The following is an 18475-nucleotide window of genomic DNA, read 5'->3' as shown; positions in this document are numbered from 1 at the left end:
TGGTGTATTCATATGTGCACTCATGTCTGTGTGTCCAGAGTGGTTCTACCTGAAAATGAAAAGCACACAAGGACATATTTAGGTTTGTAGACTCTCAAATGAAGTTGAAGAATTACCAGCAAAGAGAAAATTATATGTTCATTAAAATAGTTCAGACCCAATCACTCAGAACAACAAGACTGCAGAGTGATGGGGAGTGAGGGGAGGGAATGTGGCTGCTGGGGTTGGTAATGACACAGTATCAAGAGCCTGTAAAGTTTCTTAGCAAGGATGAGTTTAGGCAAGTGAGGCATCATTAAAGGGTTAAGCAAAAGGGAAATGATTGATTCGTGTTTACTAAAAATGACTGTGATTAAAGAATGCAAAATGATTTAGAAAGAAGAAAAACTGAAAAGAAGGAAGACAGATAAGTAACCAAGGTAAGAAAGGGCCGTGGTGCCCAAACTAAGTTAATGTGAAGAAGAGGTGGATGGGAGAAATTCTAAAGAGACTAGATAGGCTGCCCTGGATGATTGAGTAAGTGGTGGTGGTGGTAGGATGGCCAAAAAAAAAAAACAGAGAGAGAGACCTGAAGAGCAGTGAGGTTTCTAGGGTAGGCATTGAGTCTAATAGAGCTAGAACCAGTCTCAATAAGAAAGATGATTATTTTAATTTGGAACATTTGAGTTTAAGGAAAGTAATGCATACTTAGAGGAGTGTTAGGGTAAGCTCCTGGATATACAAGTCTTAGGAGATCTGGACTGAAGATACACATTTAGTGTATGCTGGAATATTCATAGCAAACTGCTATTGCATATGTATATTCATATATGTACAGTTTATTTTCAACTCACATTTGCTCCTCCTCAACTCAAAAGCTCTTACACTGTATTCTTTTAGGAATTAAAATTGCCAAGTGATAACAAACAAAGGTAGATTTATAATCAATGAGCTCCTGAATTGGAAAGCAGTTTTAGGCCATTTTTCTTAATTGAAAGCCATTTATCTTTTATTCATTTTCCTGCTGCCTTTTTTTTTTTTTTAATGTGTTTGCCTCTGAATACCTAGGTATAACTCAGAGTATGATTAGAGGGTCATGGCTGCACTACTTTTAGAGCTAATTATAGCAAGCATTAATAATAGTCATGAAAAGTGAAAACAGACATGGCTTTTGTGGTATTTCATAGAGGAGAGTTCACATTTGCTTATCTGCCTGTCTTCATTTTTAATTTTTGTCATGTTGTTGTTTTGGCCTACTTGTGGTGTGTGGAAGTTCCCAGGCCAGTGATCTAAACCACTCCATGCAGTGACAATGCCAGATTCTTAACGTCACCAGGGAACTCCTCATTTTTATTTTTTGGTAAATCTAATTATTTCTCCCCACTTTTATCCTTCATTTATATCTCCCCTCAATGATTTTTTAATCAGTTCTTTAAAATAAGAATTCTGACCAAAAGAAAATAAAATTCTAAATGTCTGTCTAAAATCAATATCCCTTCTAATTTGTGTGTGTGTGTGTTCCTATAGTGGAGTCACAAAAGCTGGCTTATGCTAGGTTATACATTCCTCTCTTAAATACTTTGGAATTGCTACTGATGTCAGCTATGGCCACACTGTGAAGCAATAGATAAATTCCAATTAAACTTATTTCTAGTCATTAGGTAATTCACTTGAAGAGTTAAAAATGAATTCAATAGAAGAACAGAATGTTAGAATTAATTAACATTGAGGATTATGAAATATTTTCATCAAAATTTATGAATTTCTCACAATCCCTACAAATGACTTTAGAATGCTTATGATAAATTCATGTTAGCATAATGTGCTTGTAGAAATAAAAAAACAAATTTTATCAGTTGTTAAGCGTTTTTGGTGCAGTGAGAATACTCTTAATTTGATGAAAAGCTATCTCCATTGACAAGCACTAAATACAACTAGTAGAAGAAATTGCTTAGGTCATATAAATAACCAGTTTTTTGGTACACCGGTTTTATTATTCATGCAGTTTATTCTTTCACATTGTTAAATCTCTAAGACTGAATTGAATATCCAATTGTGTGTGTGTCTATGTGCATGTTAAATAATAGATTATAGGGAGGCTTCCCTGTGACCCTGTTAGAGAAAGATGAGATGGTTCCAGTGACTGATTCACTTTAAGGTTAGAGAAAGAAGTAGCTGATCAGAAAGGATGAGACATATCTTGACACATAGTAAATAGAAGGGAGGCTAAAGAATCTATTCAATATATATTGAGTGAACTAGATCCAAAGGTAGAGAAATTGAGGCTATGCCACGTCTAAACAGAGTGGTAAATTAAAAGCTGAAGTGAACACTGTTTGTTTTTATTTGTTAAAAAAACCAAGAGTTAATTATCAAGATGGGTAAGTAGTGAAAGTTTTCAAAGAGCTTCATAGCAGGTTGCTAATATAAGAATAGGTATAAAACAGTTACAGAAGAATAGAAAGTTGTAATGAATTAATAATCAAGTGTGAATTGATATGGTGAAGAAACTTTTATGTGCTAAAGTTGAGTTAGTTTATGGTTAATGGTATGTTTCTTGTCCTACATCAAAATATTACAGTTTTTGTTCTCAGAAAGCTTACCACTAAGGAATAGTATGCAATTCTGTATTTTACTGTTTTGAATATATTTCTGTACTCTCAAACTTTATAATCTGTGTAATTTTAGCACTAGGCTAGTGGGACTAGACTATTGCTCTTAAAAATGAGCAATCTTATTTTAGGAGGTTCTTAGGCATATGTTACTCTTATTCATTATTTAAAAAGAAAAGCTGATTCTGTATTGAAATTTCATCATTTGGCAAACTGAAAATGACCCCACAATTGGTCACCTAAAATAACTCTTTGTTACAGCATAGGCCATACATAACTACTCATTAACTTTTTAATGTCAGTATATAATTGGCTTCCTCCCAAGAAGAATCTAAGCCACTGATTCTAGATTCAGGGGTTTTTGTGGTGGGACTATCAGTGGATCCTTTGTAACCTGCCTGATCTCCATCTACTGCCCTAGTTACCTCAATAATATGATTGTTTTTCTAAGATATATCACATCTTTGCATATCTGTTGGTTAAGAAGTGTGTCTAATTCATGAGATCCAGAATCTATGTCATTCAATTAATTAATAAATTAAGGAGGCTTTAATATAAGAGACTTGAGAAGTATTTCACTACTCCCTTTAGACACAATGCAGCAGAGGTATATGCAGAATGTAAATTCTTCATGCTCCTCTTTAATGTGCTGATGTGCATGGTAAAATGTAACAATCCATCTCTTGTTTTATGGTTCCTTGAAACTCAAAGAACTGTTTTTGACAACATGAAAATCTTCAGGGTGAATATTTGGAAGGAAAGATAAAAAGAATATTATGGATTCAGTAAAAAACAGTAGATGTGGGGGTAATTCATAGCTGAAAAAAGCATTTTTTTTTCATGCAAATATCTAGAAAAGTCCCAAGGGAAGATAAATACTGAAAAGTAGCTGATCGAGAAGAATAATCTTCTCTAAAGAGGGGTGCTTAGCTTTTATTATTGTCATTATTTTTCCTTTTGTTTTCCAGGAGGACTGTTTAAGTAAAACAAACACGGAAACCTAGTGAGCCGTGATTTTGTTTGCATGAATCAATAGGAAGAAAGTAATTCCACCAAAACAAAAGCAGGGTTATTTCTGAACTGTCGTTGCTGAAGTGTGGTATTTTCTCTGTCCCTCCATTCAGACTGTGAGAGCAGCCCAGGGTGGACATTGGAGACACTGATTAAAGAAAGAGGAAGCCTTAAACCAGTCTTAAGACTAACCTAAATGTTTTGCTGCCAAGTCTCCCCACCACCACCTTTTTTTGGTATTAAACCACCTTGCAGCTATACTACACTAAAGAGAAGTAAAACGGGACTGATCAACAGCGACTATAAGGTTGCCTTGAAAAATCAGTAAAATAGGGCCGTGGCATTTGAATGAGGTTGAGTAAATATCTGCTTTGGTTTTGTGTTCTCCCAGAAATAAGACCGTGCTTTTGGTTGGGAAGTCAGTGCAAGGAGCTTTGTAAGTAAGGGACATGAAATAGGGGTGAAGAGGCAGCCAATAAAATAGTTTCAATTAAGATGGGCATCCCAGATGGTGATTGAAACTTGAATACATGGGAAATTATGAGAAATGGCACAAAATCTCTAGCTTTATATTTACCTTACCTGAGGATTGAGGCAGCTGGGATATTTATATACCAGTGGCTGAAATAATCATTAGTTAAAGGTTATACCAAGGGGCTATAAATTCCTGGGGCATTTCCAGCTGACCATAAGATGTGGGTAGAATAGACGTCTTGGGGCATCCTCGGCTCCTGAAAAAGCTCTTGGACACAGAGAAGCAGACACAGGTATAGGGAAGTCAGCAGGAGGACATGGAAAGACAGCAGTGGGTGAGGACTGAGAATATCAGCTGCATACATCTGATCACAAAAATAGTTTGAGCCCTGATTAATATATGGATATTCATTTATTTATGTTACATAGATAGATGTGATATCACTTGGTCATGTATATTGTTGCATATGTGCACAACTTTTTAAAAGGCTGAGATAAAAATAAATTCTTTCTGCAAGCCAGTGGATTGTCTTGCACAGCTCCTTGAGTGTAGGCACACCTATATGGAGACCACTGGTCTGGGAAAGAGCAAATGTCCTTTCAGGATCTAGACAATTATGAATTGTACAAAATTGGGGATGCAGACTAGTGCCTTCTGGTTCTTAGGAAAGGAGAAAGGTCTAGTGGGTTTGCATCTATACCGAAGGTGGAAATGGATTGAAGCAATTCAGACACATAAACCCCTGAGAGGCAGGTTTCCAATGTCACTGTGGTTTTGCCATCTGGGAAGATTTGAAAACACACACAGTACAGACCAAAGGGGAAGAAAAATGTGTATTTCTTTATTCAATAGATATTTATGTAGCATCTTTTATGTAGTGGGCTCTACGCTAGAGTGAATCAAACAGACATGCAGCTGCTCATGGCAGCTTGTGCTACAGTAACACAAATATTAATAATCTTTGGATGTTGACGAACCTCCTTTGGCTAGTCTCTTCTGTCATTTCCTCCCTTTATCTATCACTATTATTAGAAACATACAAATGCTATTTGATTCCATTTATTGTAAGGGCCAAGCCTTCTTTTCTTGATCAGTTGCATTTGCCAAAATACAATATAAAAATTCCTTCCTTAAATGTGTAAGCCCTACAATTTACAAAGAATTTGTGCACATGTTATTCGTATCTCACAAAAACTCTTGTTATTGTATTTAGGAGTGACTTGATAAGATGCTGCTGGTTATAAATTGTTAGAGCCCTGAAATGAGACTGACCAGGTTTCTGACACAGTAGTGTGTACATATGTCTGATTTTATGAACCTGTACGTAGCCAGATAGGAAGAACTGTCAGCAGATTCGATCATTCTCTCCTATAATGAAATGATAGTCTTAGTTGAACTTGATTAGGTAAATGAAAAGCTGTCCGTAACACTTCGGTCTTCCCTTACCATATCTTTGCTCTTTTCATGGATTTCAACAGGCCCCAGAATCCTCTCTGCACCATCAAAGCCTACTCTTAGATAAAAATATAAAAATAATTTTTTACTGCTAATTTTCATACTACAAACTTTATTTAAACTCAACTGTCTGTCTATCTATCTGTCTGTCTATGTGCCTACCTATCTATCTATTTTTCTATCCATCTTTTTTGTAGTCATTGCTAGTAATTCAGATAATTGAGTCATTTTTAGGAATAATAATTGCTATAAATTTTGGAAGAGTTTAGATTTACATACAACTTAATTTAACCTATCATGTCTTCAAAGGATATGTACATTTTTGTTTTTAATCCCTTTAATTAAAATATAACAGACATAGCCTCATATTAAATGCCTCTAAAAAGTTGGAAGCAGATAGCATACATGTATTTAAACACAACCCTTCCCTGGTCTTGTGAACTCACATCATATACTTCAGCACTTTCTTTTCCTACACCTTAGCCCAGCCTAAGGACAGCGGTTATATTTGGAGAAGGTAACTTCAGGGCTCTAGTGCAGCTGTATGGCCATCTGTGAAGAGCTGGGGAGCACAGCAGACATAAGCAGGACAGGAAAGGACTTGAAGAATCCCGTGAAATGCTCTTCAAGGTGGCACTAGAAACAGATCACAGGGAGAATAGAGCCTCTTAGTGAAGGAGTGAAGGGGACTTTGGACAAACTTGAGTGTGAAAAGATAAATCATAGACATCTAGGCCCTTAAGAGCCAGTTTCAGTCCAACTCCATGTCAGACTTTACATATGACTATTAACTGGGCATCCTTCCTCCACCGTGTGTTAAGGATAGATAAAAACTGCAGTCAGAAGCATAGCCACTGAACTTTGAAATTCCACAATAAGATGTATATATTTGGCCACCAAGTACAATGTAATATGTTTGTCTTACTGAAACCACAATTTTGTACTCTCTGCACTTTTTCGATAAGGTAGACATGACCTGAACGTGTTTTTGCTAGTTTCCTTGTTCGTTTTTATTTATCAAAGGCATAATGTCCAAGCTCAGGATTATTCTGTCCTTCAGGAAGTGTACCTCCAGGCAAGGAGCTTAAAAACAGGCCAGAAATGGAAAATGGATGGCGGCAATTCTGACGTAGAAGACAAATGCTGGAGACCCATTTGGGCTAGTGTAGATGTGGGTTTTGTGTTCTCCAACCAACAGTGGTGAAGAGGAGCTCCCCTCACTTTATGGATACCTTGGCTGGTTTGGAAAGTTCATTGTTCGACACCATGGATCCCCAGGTGGGTCACGTTTCAAGATACACCAACCTGGAGGACTCCATGCTGTTGAGCTGTTCACAAGCAGCGGACACTTCTAGCCCCGTCTCCTCAGGAATTAAATTGGTGTCTTCCATAATGTACATGCAAATTTTCTTTAAAAAGAAATCTTACTTTTCCCTTTTTTAAAAATAGGAACAGATTCCCACCTCTTCATCAAAATATATGTTATTTTTGTGGTTATTATTAAAGTTGTAGTGTCACAATGTACTCTATTAGGATGGAAATAAGATGTGTCCCTACCAGAGCTAATTAAAAATAACAAGGGTATAAGTAAAATATTTGTGAATTTTAATTATGTATATAAAAAATTTTAGTAATAGGTGAGTCTAGCATATAAAACAATGCATTTTTCCCTAAAATTTGAGTTTATTGGCCTTAATTGGTATTTATATTGTTCACAAATAATGATAAGATGTTCCCCACTTTGCAATAAATATATATATCCTATTTTTAACATCTTAAATGGTTCAAGTTTTATTGCACTTTGATCACAAATGTGACCTTATAATACTACTTTCTGAAAACTTCTCACTTTTCAGTTTTGAATTATTTGAATAATTGAAGAGAAGATTATGTTCTTTATTGAAGAAGTCCAGTTATATGCACATACATGTATACATATTTTATTTATATCCATTCTCCATATTCATTATATTATTTCATTTTATTCTTACTTTTTTAAAAGATTTACCTGATCTGTATTTATATTTGCATTTCTTGCACCTATGGTGTTTTGGTGAAGTTCTCACAGTTTAAACATATTTTGAATTTTATACATAATTATTACTATTTTCTCTGTTCTATTTTAAATATTTCACTTGTAATTCTAATTTACATGAAACTAGTATTGCTACCCATTTCTTTTACTCTAAGAAACACTTGTCATACCTGTAAATGTTTCTGCTATTTTGGTCAGGTCAGTTTTTTAAAGTTGTATATGATTATATTTTATTTATTTTCTATCCTTGAGTATTTGCTTTTACTTATTTATTTTTTTTGTCTTTTTTTTTTTGCTTTTTCTAGGGCTGCGCCCTCGGCATATGGAGGTTCCCAGGCCTAGGGGTCTAATTGGAGCTGTAGCAACCAGCCGACATCAGAGCCACAGCAATGCGGGATCCAAGCTGCATCTGCAACCTACACCACAGCTCATGGCAATGCCGCATCCTTAACACACTGAGCAAGGCCAGGGATGGAACCTGCAACCTCATGGTTCCTAGTCGGATTCGTTAACCACTGAGCCAGGACGGGAACTCCGAGTATTTGCTTTTAAATTTGTAGTTTAATTCTTTCATATTTTCTTTTCTCCAGTTTTTTTTTATGTTTTAATTTTATATTTCTTAATGTTTCATTCCTTCTCTATCTTTTGCTTTCTGAATTATCTTATTCAGTATAGTGATTTGGAAAATACATATCTGTTTTCAAAATTTAATTAGCTCTTAGCATTACTTTGAAAAAACTATATTTTATCGTTATTTTATAGTAATTTTCAAAGCCCATGGGTAAAATGTAATATATTTGGAATTACCATTTGATTATTTCAAAGTTTTAGATCTTTTGTGATATAATGTGACATTTTAGAGTGAAATCATTGCTATTAATGGTTTGTACTTGCATTATTTATGCATATATCTATACATGTTTTCTTTTATTCCAATATTTTCAATTAGTTGCCTTGTACTGTATAACTATTACTTACTACCTCTTGTTTCTATGATTATAAGTCCTTATGTAGTAGAATCTCTCTATTTCTAAATTCTTTGTTCTGATTCACTTCCTTGAAAGACATTAAATAGTTTTGTTTTAATGAACTTATTATATCTTGAGCCAATTTATGTCTATGTACATGTCTTTCTGTTGCCTTCACAAATATCTTAGGTGATTATAACAATATCAAATCCAAAACCATCTGTCAAGATTGAAAGCGCTTCTTAGCCAGTCCATCAGCATGAGAACAGGACCAACAGTTGCTTCATTTCTCTGGCGAGAACTGGGAAACTTTGCCTTGATAGATCCTGAGAATTTGTCTCTGTCACTGCCTAGGTGGATGTTTGTGTGAAATGTTTTAAGTTCTTCACTTTGTTTGATATTCAGATGATTAAGAAACACAAAATCAGGGATGTTCTAGTACATTCTAGTTATATTTATATTCCTACTTTTCACCCTAAGTCACTATTTTTTTCGTGTGCAGATGGTGTACATTTTTCATATTCTTTTCCATTATGGTTTATTATAAGATATTGAACATAGTTTCCTGTGCTATACAGTAGGTCCTTGTTGGTTATCTATTTTATATATAGTGGTGTGTATATATTAATTTCAAACTGCTAATTTCTCCCTCCCCCACCTTTCCCCTTTGGTAAGCATAACATTGTTTTCTATACCTGTGAGTCTATTTCTGTTTTGTAAATAAAATAGAAATATAAATAAAATGTTTTGTATCATACTTTAGATTCCACATATAAGCGATATCATATATTTGTCTTTATCTTTCTTACTTCACTTAATGGTATAGTCGCTAGTCCTATCCTTGCCACTAGGCCTGTCCTTGTCACTTGCTGCAAGTGGCATTTCATTTTTTTTATGGCTAAGTAACATTTCATTATGTATATGTACCACATCTTTATCCATTCATCTGTCGATGGACATTTAGGTTGCTTCCATGTCTTGGGTATTGTAACTAGTGCTGCAGTGAACACTGGGGTGCATGTATTCCTTGGAATTAAAGTTTTCTCTGGATATATGCCCAGGAGTGGGATTGCTGGATCATGTGCAAAAGGCCAACATTTTAAAAATGAAATTTAAAGTGTCCTATTATGCCTCCTTCTTGAGCCTTGGGCCAGCCTTGTCCCATGCTTGAGTTTTGTGCCTTGTCTCAACCAAAAGTACCTACAGAATAGCATTATCAAGACAAAGAATATGAGAGGGGAAGATCTAAAATTTCTGATAAAAAATATCTCAGTCTTACATTTTTTTGTTTTGTAAACTTCTCGTTTCCCATTCCAGAAGCCCCATCTCCTAAGACTATGAAGGTGCCTATCAGGGATTCACGAAAGACAAAGGAGGGCTCACTAGGCTGGATCATCTCTTCCTTACCTAGTTTTTCTTGTTTCTTCTGCCAAGATCATTCTGTCTTTCCATGGTGACACTTTTCTACTTCCCCACAAGGAAAGATGTGTTTGACTTCCTTGGAGATGTCACAAACGATTTACAAAGAAATCACTAGAGTTTACCTTTGAAGTATGAATATCAGTTTCCTACTTGGGAAATAGGAAAGGAGCATTTGAGGCATAGAGAAGAGGGAAAATAATAGCTGCTAAATGCCTGAGGACTTAACATATCCCTGAAGCTCTAAGCTCTTTATACTCATTATCTCATTTAGTTCTCAGAATGACTGTGTGCGATTACAGTTTTAATCATCATCCCTGTTTTAGGAGAGCAAGATAATCGAGCCTTCAGTAATCTGCTCATAATCAAACATCCAGGAAATGAAAGGGCAAAGTTGCAAGGTACTTATCCCTAAGTATGGTGCAACACTGCTTCGATGCTTTAGCATTTTTGGACTGAAAGCAAAGTAAGATAGGGCACAAGTAATTGTGTTTATTAATAAATAAATGTATTTTCAGATTGTATCATGATAGGCTTTGTAAATTTTTTTTTAATAATTGGTGGTAACGATTTTATAGCTCTGTAAATTGAAAAACTGAGGGAGCTGGGTAGCAGAAGTGAGGTCCTTTACCCTGGTTCATTAGGTAGAATCAAGTGTTCTGACTAATTAATAGTTGTTAAAGAATTTTCATCTCTTCTCATTGACCATAGCAATATGCTTATGTGCATTGACTAAATTTTGAATGATGTTTTCTTTTTCAAAATGAACAAGCCCTTCCTGATTTTCAAAGTGAAATTTTTGACAGGATCAGTATTTATCTGCAAATCTAAGTTGTTTTGTTGATGAGTATCCTTTAGAAACATAAGCAGAAAATTTGTTTCAGGAGATACTGTTGTGGCTCAGTGGGTTAAGGACTTAATGTTGTCTCTGTGAGAATGCGGGTTCCATCCCTGGCCTCGCTCAGTGGGTTAAGGATCCAGTGTTGCCACAAGCTGTGACATAAGTCACAGGTGCGGCTAGGGTCTGGTGTTGCCATGGCCGTGGTGTAGGCCTACAGCTGCAGCTTTGCTTTTAACCCTGGCCTGGGAATTTCCATATACCACAGGTGTGGCCACAGAAAAAAAAAAAGAAAAGAAAAAACAAATCTCTTTTACTATCTATAAACATGCATATGTCAATGAGAGGAAAAGTTGAAGTAGATATGAAAGCAGACTTGGAGGATAAAATATAATCTGCATGTCTAATAAGCAGGTGAGATTGCCATAATGTACACAGAGTTTAAAATGCCAGAACCACTTATACTGGCATTGAACAGCAATGAAGTTTTAAACTTATTTTGAGTTATGGGTTTTCAGGGTTGTTTTCTTAAGGAGTTGACAAGTCCTTACCTAGATTTTACACTTTTTTTTTTTTTTTTTTTGGTGTGTGTTAGTTGTGTGCTAATACATTTAATATGCTAATCAGCCAGGGGCACATTTGGTCTTCCTTGAACGTTCCTCTCATTGACTCAGGGAGTACTCTGGTCTCAGTGATGGCTTCCAACTATTCTTACTACTATTAACTTATTTTACTGAAGAGAAAGATTCAGCATTCATGAGGGCAGAGGAAAGGAGAAAATAATGAATGCCCCAAAGGGGTAGACAGTCTTGTTCTCTGACCCATACATATTTATTTATCAGAGCATATGTCCTTTTGGGGATGGGAAGGAGATATAATAGACAATAATATTTACTGATTATTATGTGCCAGAGTAAGACTTTTAAAAGTGCTTTATTTAATCCTCATTACAAATCTAGGAGAAGGTAAAATTTTACGCCCACTTTGTAGCTGGGGAAACAGAGTTCAAATAACTTATTCAAGGTCATACAGCCTATGAGTATTGGTCCTGGGGTTTGAATGCAAAAAATTCAACTGCAGAACTCAAGTTGATAAGTATGCTAAATTGCATGCCATGTACATCATGCATGTGCACACATATTCACACATATACATACAATGCAGAGTAAACACATTCTTGAAACTCACACTCTTGAAGCACACTCTTCAAGACTGAGAGTCTCAGAGATAAAACTACCTTGAGTGTATACCTTTAAATGCACTTTCTTCTTCAATTAATGTGCACCTTATACCTCTTTTCATGTAACTGACAAATCTATACAAATATTCATGGATAAACAACCATTGTTGTTAGAGAAAGGCTGACTTTAAGATACTAAAATCATCTTATATTTGGTCCTTTGCAGAGTATAAACAATAATAGGTAAAAGAAGTATTTGATGAATAGATTTCTCTTCAAGATAAAATTACACACACACACACACATATACAGGGGTTTTGAGTGAAAAATGGTATGTGCCAAGTTGAGGGATTGGGTTTGGGCTAGGGCTAGGTGATTAAGACGGAAAGCGCAAAGACAGTGTTGCATTCAGAATATTTAGGTAATTCAAGCAGAGTCCCCCCTCTAATCATTTTATTCTTCATGCTTAAGGTATTGCCCAGCTCTGTATGTAGTGCCATAGCTTAATACTCAGTAAATATTAACTAGCCATGATTTTGAGTAGCACAGTAAACATCTAGATCCGCATGATCTTAATGCTCTTATTTTCTGAAAGTTTTAATTGAATGCAAAATAATTATATAAAAATCAGGCAGGATTTTGAATCATCTTTTAGAACTTTAATGTCCTCATATGAAAGCACCAAATGCTTTGTTGGCTCAGCTACTACACCTGTCACCTTTGTAGGAAGTGAAGACTGCAAATCTCTTTTCATCACTGAGATTCCCAGAATAAAGGCTTTTGTGTTTATTAAAGGAGGACACAGAAAGGACTGTGATTGGAGGTGTGCGGGTACTTAGACACAGCTAAACCTGCCTTCATTCTCTCCTCTCACCTTTCAACAGTGTGTTGCCATCTTTAAGAACTTGAATCTGGCACTTTTATTGACATTACTGTTACTATTTTTCTGTGCTACTGATGTTTTGTAGCGATGAGTAGTTCCTAACCCCTGACTGACTTAGGTTTTGGTGTGGATAATTAAAGTTAAGTGTGGTGTATGTGTGTTTGTGTGTTTGTGTCTGTGTGTGTGTGAATGAAAGGATGCCAAATTAAATAATTCAAATTATAGTCTCAGTTGTCATTCCAAATGTTGTGTTTTTAATTTAGTTTTTGCTTAGTAATTTAATTGTTCCAATATACAAATTCTAGTCCTGAGTAGTGGAGTTGATATTTCATGATTTCAGTCCTTTCCAAAGAAAACTTTAGCTATTTCTCATCAATTCCATCCAAATAGCTTAGTAAGTAAGAGAATCAACAACCTCATTGCACAATGATGCTTCATTATTTATTTGGGAAGTGAATTAGTTTTTTATTCATGAAATTAAGTGTTGGGTTTTAGCAATGGTAGGGATTAAAAATTAATGTTTTGTCACTTCCTATATCTACATTATATTTGAACATATATATAATAATATGTCTAATATAATATCTTTGATAATTTCTTAAACATAACAGTAGCAAAATCAACAACAAAAAATTCAAAGGTAATATTTATTACAGAAAAAGTATGTAAGCATTATGATTCAGGTGAATTTAATTTTTTTGTTTTTTTCTCCTCTTATACATATTATGGTATTCTTATCAGTATAGATTAGAATAAGTTTTAGGGCAGGTTTTTAGATATTCTGTGGACAGTGGGATCTGCTTTTTCAGTAGATCCCCCTGAATTTTCAGATGGCTACACATAAAATTCTTACATTTCATTTTTACATATTATATATTTATCCCTATATATATTGCTTTCAAAAAATAAAGTAAGAATAATGGGCTATTGGTGATTTCTCATTTTCTTTAGAATAATTTCTTTGTTACAATTTGTCTTTGCAATAAAAATGTGATTAAAACTTAGGTTTTAAATTTTTATATCTGCCTTTCTATGAAAGCCTCCTTATAGGAAGAGAGTTTTTAATATCAGGAAAAGATAATTAAATATGTATGATCCCTTGATAATATTGTGGTTTTCTCTGTGGCTTAAATATTTTTTTCTTTAATAGTAGATGATGTCAAAAAATAAAATAGTTATTGTTTGATTTATTTTCTCCATTTAAATATATTGAATTCAACAACTATTTATTGAGCACATTCTTCAAGTAGCTTAGATTCCCTGTTGTGTTTCCATCAACTTCTCACATATTTCACAAATAATTTATGGATGATAATATTTAAGGGACAAAAATTTGTGAATGGTTTCCTTCTTTAATACATGAATATTGATCTATTATTGAAATGGATATTATAGTTTTTTTACATTAAAAATGTCAGTCCATCTGGAATTTATGTGTAAATGTGATAAAAGATGGTGCTTTTCCAGCTATTTGTCCATTAGACCATCTTGATATTTTTCTCTTTTAAAAATTTTGTTTTATTTATTTTGTAGAATTATTTTTAATTATTTTTATTAAAGTGTAGTTGATTTACAATGTTGTGCCATATATATATGAATTTCATTTCATATATTATCTTCCATCATGGCCTATCTCAGGGGGTTGGATATAGGTCCTTGTGTTCTACAGTAGGACCTTATTGTTTATCCATGAGAGTAGATCCACTTTTTGGTGTGTGGGGGTTAAGATTTTTTGATTATTATTGATTTACATGGCTGTGTCAATTTCTACTGTACAACAAAGTGACCCAGTCATACATATATATATATATACACACACACATTCTTTTTCTCACGTTAGCCTCCATCATGTTGATCATAAGTGACTAGATATAGTCCCCTGTGCTATACAGCAGGATCTCAATTGCTTATCCACTCCAAATGCAATAGTTTACATCTACTAACCCCAAACTCCCAGTCCACCCCACTCCCTCCCCTTCCCCATGGCAACCACAAGTCTGTTCTCCATGTCCAAGAGTTTGTTTCTTTGCTGTAGATAGGTTCATTTGTGCCATATATTAGATTCCAGATATGTGATATCATATGGTATTTATCTTTCCCTTTCTGACTTATTTCATTTAGTATGAGTCTCTAGTTCCATCCCTGTTGCTGCAAATGTCATTATTTTGTTCTTTTTATGGCTGAGTAGTATTCCATTATGTGTGATATATATATATATCACATCTTCGTAATACATTCTCCATGAGGGTAGATCTATTTTTAATCTGAGTCACTTGCACTGTAACGTACTGAGTCACTTGCAATGAATGAGAAAAAGAAGTGGGGTTATATTTATTGCTTGTTAATTTCCAAGCATGCCCAAGAGAATATCTCATCACTGACCTGTGTGTACCACAGCAGGGGAAAAATTGCTTTGAGAGATATAATAAATCCTGCTGCCTATACTGAAGGAACTCAGATCCCATGTCATTTTCCCATCCTTTCAGTGCAGTCTTTATCATACTTAACAGTACTATCACCATGGGGTGGTGGGAACAACTACCAAGTACACATAGGTTCTCCTCTTTGTTATGACTCTTGGTATTGCTTATTAGGTGGTAAAACCTTTACCAACTAAAGTATTGTTATTTTTAATGAGAAATAAGACTAGAGCATAAATTTTCCCATGGAAATACCATATTAATTTTGAAAGGATAGCTAAAAGATATTATCACAAAGCTCTGACTTTAAATTTAATACTAACACACATGATATTAATTTATCTTTGCCTTAGTTTCCTCTTCTGTGAAATGGGATAATATGGAATATTATCTCATAAGAACATTATGTAAGATAACTGAGATGATCTGCCAAAGAGTTTGCTGTGATGCTTGGCACATGATTAAGCCTCAGTAAGTTATTATATTATTTTTGTTATCTTTTTATTTAGCTTACTACTATTAGGTAGAAGGAAAGAGGAAAAAATGTAGATTGGAAGTGGAGAATTTATTTTTATACATTAATTTATAATACAAATTTATAATTAATATATTCTGATACATTAAATCCTCACAAAATGTCTAAATTAATGAGTACTCAATATCCAAATATTTTCATAAAATAAAAGGCTATTAATTTATATGATAAATGTTTTTGAGCACCCTCTTTATGGCTTGCATCTTTCTCACTGAAAGATTTAGAATAAAAATAAATTTTGGATTAGCCCATTTATTATTCAAGGTGGCAGAATATCAGTATTCTATTTCTGCATGAAAGAGTTGTTCAAAGGAATCCTTTTCCAAAGCAAAAAAAAAGAAAAAAAAGAAAAAACTCTGGAAATCTTGCTGAAGTAATCTCTCAGTTTCTGGAGGAAGTCTCTAGAGCACATTTGTCTATTTTTGAGGAGATATTTCTTCTCAGCTTAAGCCCACAGCAAATAGAGCTGAACTGTGTCTGCCCTCCAAGACAGGAGACCTGTAATACAATGTAACATTGGTAAAGACCTAATAACCAACTACCATTTCTATGTTTGTATTAAGTGCTTATCACTTTAGTGACATTTCATTTTCAAAACAATGCTAGTAAGTGGGTATTATTCTTTAAAGATAATGAAGCTGGAGCTCAAAGAAATGGTATTACTATAGATATCAGATCTGGGAATCTGACTAAATGCCTTTCTTCCTCCATTATGGTCTATTTGCCCACTTTAGGTTTATTTCTCAAAACTCATGTTGGGATGCAGGAATTATTTGAACCTGGCTCAGTGGCACATTGTGCCTAGAACAGGGCCGTACAGTTCACTCATTATGTGGTCATTCATGAAATGCCACTTTGATATATTCAGTGAAAAGTGTTGACATTATGGCAAAAAATCACATGAACAGTACGGGTGGAACCTGACTTGAACTTCTCTCCTCACATGCCTAACTCAGTCTCTTATCTTGCATCAGGATTCCAAAAATACCCTTGCAATTGCTTATGTCTGCTTCCTTTTTATTTCATTTCATTATTGTTCCAATTGTTAGCCTTATTCTTGGTTCACACAATTTTTCTCGACTGATTATGCAATCACTGAAGTGGCAACCTCAAACTCATCTACCTTCCAGTTGATTGCAAAGGATTCATAAGACAGCATCCAAGGAAGGGTTATATTTGGAGGAAAAACAATTACAGCCTTCGTTTCTGACTGTATATTATAGTGGTTAGCAAAAGAATAAACACTGTCAGCCTGCTTATTTCAGAAAGGCAGAGCAGAGCTCTTTGTAGGATGCTAGAAGTTTCACATTGGGTCCCCACCTGTGAATGACTTCCCCTCTTCCACGTCTGAAAGTAGACTCATGTAGTTGCATATGACCTGCACCTGGAGCAGCCTATGAAAGGAATCAGAATAAACTCCTTCAAAATACGGAAAGAAATGAGGCAGAATTGTACAGGAGAAGACACATGGTGTTTACTGACTCAAATGCTCCCTTGATGGTGTGTTCAATGGCTTCAATAAGCAGTGGGCTTTTGAGCCTCAGTTTCTTCATTTGTGAAATAGAAATATTAAGCAAACCTACCTTATCTCCCATCCAGAACTATTTAGGGAAACTAAAGAGATAATGCAAATGACAGGTTTTGGTAAAGTATAAGTTACAGCAAAACGTTTATTATAATGAAGTAGACTCTGCTGAGTGACTGGCAAATTAAGTCCTTGGGTAATTTCAGTTCTTTTTAGATAATTGCTGATTTATTTTCAGGACAGAAAAAATTAATCTCCTATGTGACACCTTAGTGGACTAGAGGGAGGGGTTAATATGCCCACTAAATCCAGAGCATGACTTACAGATCTTTTAAAAGTCAGCATCATTAATTAAGGTACAGACTTTTACTACAATGCTCACATAATTCCTGTAAGAAATGCATCGAGAGAAAAGAATTGTATTAGGGAAGAGAAATGTGTAGGTGTTGCATGGCTCATTTTGGTAGCTTAGGCAAAGCAGAATAAGAAGTGCCTTAGTTGAGTTTTATTACTTGCTTAAAGTCACAAAGTACATTCATGCATTATCAATCTTAGGTTCAGCAGTATTAATTAATTAAGGTTATGCATGCACACCATAAGATTAATTTACTGAATAATTCACTGAAAAAGTCTGTTCAATTTTCAAGTGCTGAGACTATAATGAATCATTGACATGACTAATTTACATTCCCTGCATTGACTGATAGGTTTTAAATTGAAGTGATCAGTAAGGTGGGTATATTGATTGTGATTATGTCATGTATGTATATTTTTAAGAAGCCCAAAGACTTTTGAAGGACTGAATAGGTTTTTTTTTTTTTTTACTGGAATATGGTTCCCAGGGATTGAGGAAATCTCATAACTAGTTATCTGGCACTTCCCCTTTAGATCCACATATGTCAACAGGCTCCAAATTCTGGTCACAACTGATAAACTGAGAGCGAGGGTTATGGTGGTAGTGATATGCAAAATTCTCAGGGGCTCGGGAAGGAAGGGTGACAGAGAAATGCCTGCTATTATTCCTTGTGACAGAATTCTCGTCCACACTGCCAGTGACTAGCCTCAGTGAATTCAGTGCAGCATGACACCAAACAATAGAAAATGTGGCAAGTACAATTATGTTTTTCAAATCAGGAGACA

General features: G+C 34.8%; 1 protein-coding gene and 1 non-coding gene across 7 annotated transcripts in view; both read left to right on the top strand.

Annotated features, from left to right (window-relative positions):
* The window catches only part of CHRM2 (cholinergic receptor, muscarinic 2), a 145176-nt gene that overhangs the window by 25254 nt on the left and 101447 nt on the right, over positions 1 to 18475 (top strand).
* MIR490-1 (microRNA 490-1) lies at positions 6787 to 6865 on the top strand. The gene has a single exon (NR_038585.1). It is a non-coding gene; the product is annotated as a microRNA 490-1 (primary transcript).

Source organism: Sus scrofa, chromosome 18 (genome assembly GCF_000003025.6).
Source record: "Sus scrofa isolate TJ Tabasco breed Duroc chromosome 18, Sscrofa11.1, whole genome shotgun sequence".
NCBI classification, from domain to species: domain Eukaryota; kingdom Metazoa; phylum Chordata; class Mammalia; order Artiodactyla; family Suidae; genus Sus; species Sus scrofa.
The sequence above is the reverse complement of the archived record's forward strand: the minus strand, read 5'-3'. Positions and strand labels throughout refer to the sequence as shown.